This window comes from Otolemur garnettii, unplaced genomic scaffold (assembly GCF_000181295.1).
Source record: "Otolemur garnettii isolate 467f Iridium unplaced genomic scaffold, OtoGar3 scaffold00012, whole genome shotgun sequence".
NCBI classification, from domain to species: domain Eukaryota; kingdom Metazoa; phylum Chordata; class Mammalia; order Primates; family Galagidae; genus Otolemur; species Otolemur garnettii.
This window is the reverse complement of record NW_003852407.1, coordinates 10,237,383-10,243,538: the sequence shown is the minus strand read 5'-3', so window position 1 is coordinate 10,243,538 and position 6,156 is coordinate 10,237,383. Positions and strand designations below refer to the sequence as shown.

General features: G+C 41.2%; 1 pseudogene; it reads right to left on the bottom strand.

Annotated features, from left to right (window-relative positions):
* Positions 1–201: 201 nt before the first annotated feature.
* On the bottom strand, positions 202–5,126 carry LOC100947215 (annotated as a pseudogene).
* Positions 5,127–6,156: the final 1,030 nt, after the last annotated feature.

The window sequence follows — 6,156 nt, the reverse complement described above, 5'->3', positions numbered from 1 at the left end:
AATGAAAGCATTTACATTCTGATCTCTCTAAAGTAAACATTAACAAGAAAATACAAAAAAACAAAAATGATCTCTTGGTTTTTGAATAGCCTACTTAGTTATATGTAGTATATGTAGTATTTTCTGTTCCAACAGTTTATAAAATTCAGAAGATATTTATTTCCTAAGAACATGACAAACAGAATCTTCATTTCAAACCATTCATTCTGTTTCCATGGTAATGCTGTGGGATTCCTTTGCTACCAAAAGCCGCATTAAGTGATTGTGGAATTTCTCAATCTTCTTTTTTTTGAGACAGAGTTTCACTTTGTTGCCCCTGGTGCAGGGTCATAGCATCACAGCTCACAGCAACCTCAAACTCTTGGGCTCAAGTTATTCTCTTGCCTCAGCCTCCCAAGTGGCTGGGACTGCAGGCGCCCTCCACAACACCAGCTATTTTTAGAGACAAGGTCTTTCTATGGCTCAGGCTGGTCTCCAACCTGTGAGCTTAGGCAATCCACCCACTTTGGCCTCCCAGACTGCTGGGATTACAGGCATGAGCCACCAGGCCTGGCCCATCAATCTTCTTAACATCTTGAACTTGGTCTGTTCTATACATCAAACAAACTAAATCATCTGTTACTTTAATATACAAACTACTGTCCAAATGCCTGTATTTGAGAACCACACATGCCTTCATGAAGTTGCAAGGTAGAACTTCTCAGCTGCATGGCTGAACTCCTCCCAGGTCTGGTACTGTGGCTTCCTGGCTTAGGGTGGAACAGGAGAGGGGCAAGACCATGGGACCAGGCCCACCTGCTTACCTACCCACCTCCTGTGGCCACTGATCCACACCTGGACCTGATTCTTAATTATTTTTATTTACTCCTTCATTTACTGAGCACTTTCCATATGCAAAGCGCCCTATCTCAGTCCATCCAGGCTGCCACAAAAAAATACCACAGACTGAGGGCTTTTCCTTTTCTTTTTTTTTTTTTTAGAGACAGAGTCTCACTTTGTCACCCTCAGTAGAGTGCTGTGACATCACAGCTCACAGCAGGCTACAGCTCTTGGGCTTAGGTGATTCTCTTCCCTCAGCCTCCCCAGCAGCTGGGATGATATGCCCTTGCCACAATGCCCAGCTATTTTTTTGTTGCAGTTTGGTCAGGTCCGGGTTTGAACCCACCACCCTCAGTATATGGGGCTAGCACCCTATTCACTGAGCCACAGGTGCCGCCCAGACTGGGGGCTTTTTCACATGTCTAGAGACTGGCAAGTCCAAGATCGAGGTGCTAGCAGAGTCAATGTCTGGTCAGGGCTCACTCTCCAGCCGGAAGAGGGTATCGTTTCACTGGGTCCTCACCTGGGGAAGGCGTGAACTAGCTCCCTGGAGTCTCTGTATAAGGGCACTGATCCTATTTGTGAAGGCAGATCTAATTATCTTCCAAGGGCCCCACTTCCTAACTCTCTCACATTAGTTATTAAGCATAAGCATATGAATTTTGGGGGAAAGTGAATATTCAGACAACAGCACTTGCTTAGGGTAGCTAAAATAAGAACATAGAAAAAAGGAAGCAACAGGGCAAATTACAACATGATAAGTCCAACGTTATCAACCTCCAGACGTGATACATGAGAGGAGAAAATAATCAGCTGGAAAATCTGGGGAAGACCTGGTGAAGGTTACAGTGAATTCCCACTGGACATTGGGATTCCAAGTGATGTGGACCGAAAGCAGATGGTAGCTTCACAAGTTTTTTTTTTTTTTTTTTTTTTTTGAGACAGGGTCTCACTCTGTCCTCTGGCTAGAGTGCAGTGACATCATCATAGCTCATTGCAACCTCAAACTCCTGGGCTCGAGCGATCCTCCTGCCTCAGCCTCCTGAGTATCTGGGACTGCAGGTGGGTGCCACTATGCTTGGAGAATTGCCTCTTTGGTTGTTTGTCAGGTACCAACCCCAACAATGCTATGGGTTCCCTCCCAGTGGCTTAATCGAACAAGGGGAAAAAGAAAATGAAATTTCAAGAGACAAAGGAAAGTGTAAGAGTTAAGTGGGGTCAGGCGGCTTCATGCCTCTTCTTTGTGAGGCTTAACACACAGGAAGCTTCTTGTCCCAGGCTAACTCTGTTTTTTATTTCATACACCATCATATACCATTGTTTTAATCATAAATCTCATGAGAAAAGGGTGAACAATTCTGATATGGTTCTTGCTATGCTTGCATTTTTCTCACTGAACTATTTCTTTAACTAAGTACGTTAATGGGATGGGTTTACTTTTTCCTTTTATTGCTCTAAGGTTTTTATGATCTTTAACATAGAGTATGGGATGGTGAAAAACAGTCCGAAATCAGGACATCAGAAAAGACCCTACTTAGCCAGGACACAAATCACAGAAGTTACAGTTAATACTCAAGAAGCTTGTTGCTCAGACAGACGGATGCTTCTGGTCATACCAAGGTGACAGAAGCAAAGAGATATTTTATCTCCTCATCTGGTCTGGAGCAAATCTTGCCTTCTTTAACAAAGTTTAAACATTCGGCATATCTAACTTTACAAACACACTCCCTTTCTCAGAGCAAATAGCCCTTCCATCCAGGCGAGTCTTGCCTGTTTAGAGACCTCTGGAGCCAGATAGTTGTGCTGGGGGAGGGGTTAAATTTCAGCAAGACAGCTTCCTAAGTTTTAAAGATGCCAGGCCTCCAGCAGAGTCTTCTGAATCCACTTCTCTCCTGCTTATGTTTTCCTTTGCCGGCTCTCTGCAATCATTTTCTTAATTCAATCCCGAACCTATTTATAACTACTACTTGTATATTGGTTTTAAGTTTATAAAATCATTATTACTAGCAATGCAAGCACATCAAGATATTGCTCTTCCCCGTAAGCGCACGTCCACATGCACCTGAAGTTGTTTGCTTTTAGAGATGGGGTCTCTCTATATTGCTCAGGCTGGTTTCTAACTCTTGATCTCAAGGGATCCTCCTGCCTCAGCCTCCTAAAGTGCTAGGATCACAGACAATAGCCCCCACATCTAGTTTTGTAACTTTTTAAGTAGCTTTATGCATTTTCTTTCTGCTTATGTGATTTTCTTCTTTCCTGTTTTTAAGTACATTTTCGTATTTGGTATTATTTGTAATGGAGAAAAGTTGGTGTAATCTAATTGTTCAATAACTGATGACTTTAGTAAATAAAGCAGGTTATAAACATAATGGATGGCATAATCCCATTTTCACAGAAAATAATGCATAGAAAAGGATCTACAATAAGATACACAGCAGTGTATTATCAGCAGATGACTGGGTGAACGAACATCATTGAAATTCTTTATTGTTTTTCAGGTCTGCTCTTTCTGCTACTTTTATAATAAGCGTGTATAACTTTTGTAATAATAAAATAAGAGTCTTGGCTCCCGTAGCATAGTGGTTATGGCACCAGCCACATGCACCAAGGCTGGCCTGTAATCCCAGCTACTCGGGAGGCTGAAGCAAGAGAATCGCTTAAGCCCTAGAGTTTGAGGTTGCTGTGAGTTGTGACGCCATGGCCTTCTACCAAGGGTGACATACTGAGACTGTCTCAAAAAAAAAAAGAAAAGAAAAGAAAAGAATAAATGGAGAAAACTTAGTATTAAAAAATACAACAATATAAGAAAATTGAACACAACCAACACAGCAAGTGGGGAGGGCTGGGTTAATAGAAGATAAAGGGACATCTTGTTAAGAAGTACCAATGGCACTAGCAGAGGCCTGGGACAGGGGAAAGGAGACTTGTACTTTCCTAGCAAGTTTCCTAGAATAAAATTCATAGCAAGACAAATTTTATTTTGAAAGGAAACCTTAAATGAGATATTCCTAAAAACTCACTGCCTTGGGCTAAGAAAGTAAAATTATTGAAAAGCCAGGTTTATATATATATATATATATATATATCTCCTATTTCAACAACTGTGTTGGACTTGGACTTCAGGTATGTTTGCTCAGGGTTAGCCTGCTGTGGTGGGGGAGGGTATGATGACTTTATCTCATCCACAAGAAAGGTCATGAGCTGAGGGGGATGTTACCCCCGGGATGGAGACCACTGCCTTTGTCACCTTGATTTTGACTTTGAGAAAAATATAAAACCCAGTGACAATTTGAAACAAATTATCTGGAAGGAGCAAGTGTGAAAAACAGAAGCAACAATGAATAGGGAGGAGGAACTGCCAAGGATTCATTAGGACAACAGATATCAATTGCCATGTCTCCAGGAACTTGAAAAATTAGCTTGGCTGCTGGCAAGGAACCATTTCTCTTTGAATATGACTGATGGGAGGGATCAAAAAGCAAGAGTTAGCAGAGGCTTGTGAATCTAAATAAGCTGCTTAATGTTGCTGAATAGAAAAAAAATCTAGATAGATGTTTCGAGCTTGCTTCTTAGGAGGTTGGAATAGAGAAAAAAGACAAATTAGTAGTGACAACTTTCTGTGGACTGAATCTGAACAAGGTAACAGTCATCAGAAGAATTGAAATTCTCTGTGAAAGTTTTTTTAAAAAGGAAAAGTGAAAGCTTAAATATTGGATCTACCTTTAAATAAAGAGAGCCTTTGGAACTGGTAAATATGTAAACCTTATAAAAATCTATGAATTATCGATCAAAGGAAAAGTCTCATAGAGAGTTTACTTTTGGGTAAACATAAATTAGAAAGAACACAAGACAGGATCTGATATTCAAAAACTTTAACTGAGGTGCATTTTACAAGGGTACATGTTAAATTTATTAAGTGTAGAATATAAATGTCTTAACACAATAACTAAGAAACTGTGGTGAAGGCTATGTTAACCAGTTTGATGGAAATATTTCAAATGGTATATAAATCCAGCACATTGTACCCCATGATTGCATTAATGTACACAGCTATGATTTAATTAAAAAAAAAACTTTAAGTGAAAGATCTGTGATATCATAGTATTAATTAGGAAAGTATTGTAATATTTCTTAGCAGTACATAATACAGTCAGGATGAAGCCTCACTAATGTTAGTGAGCTAACAAAACTGGAGTTTATGAAACTCTCTGATGGGGACCCAGATCCCCCTTTCCTCCAGCTGCTACTGTATCCCCGTTGTTTCCCGTAACACAGTCATCGGTCCGGGTCCTGGCAGTTTTGTGCATGGTTAGGAGCCAGTGTACGCCCCACTTGTGTACCCTCTTCAGTTGCTTCATCAAGGAACACCTTTGGTCAGGCCCCATTTGGAGCAATCTGGCAAAGGAAGTTTTTGGCTGGCTTCCTGGAGACTCTGGCTCTCGAATTTTACTCTATGCCAAAGATCCCCACACTGCTGACAAGAAAGCCCTTGCTCAAATATATGTTGTCACATTACTTAAAAAGGCAGAATGCTCAAAAGGCTCCCTACTAAGCTAAAATCTTAATAGGAGCTTTCTGAGCATTCCATGGTTGGTGACATAGTCTCACTTTTCCAGGCTTCCCCACCGTTGGACACTCTCCTGCTGGGAACAATGAAAGGAAGGTGACTCAGTGCAAGCCCAGAAGACCAAGAGTGGCCACTGGAGCAGCCCTGCCACCCCACTGAATGTGACTCTAGGCCTTCTTTTGGGGGCTTCAATTTCTTCATCTTTGAACTGAAGGTCTAGGGTGAGTGGCCAACAGTTTTCCTTCTTTTCTGATAAACGTCATTGAATCACTAAGAACAGACTCTCTCAACATATTATTTTCTTAAATGAGTAAAGGTTCCCTACTTGTTTTAATACCGGGAACAAAACCTATTCTTATATTAGTAAGTTCAGGGGTCCCACCCCAGGGACAGGGTCCTTTAACACCTGTGGAACTGGTAGCAATTGACTGAGGCAATAATACTGTGAGAGATAAAAAGATAGGACACACAGAACAAAATTTTCAAAGGTGGGTCTCCTGGGTCCCATTCAGGGGACACCACTAGCTTATAGGGGTCCAGTGAGTAACCCTGAGTAATTGTTCCACTCAGCTTTTATGAAAGGTATTTTCGCATTTAGCCAAGAGGGTAAGCTGAGGAAGGAAATAAAAAGATCAACAGTTTCTCTAAGTAAGCTTATTAGTTCTTAGTCTGTCTATAATCATTAACTGTAAGGGTCTGGACAGCCTTGAGAAGTCTGAAATCTGAACTTGGGTGGGGGCAGCCTTCTGTCTGTGGTCAGACACACAGAT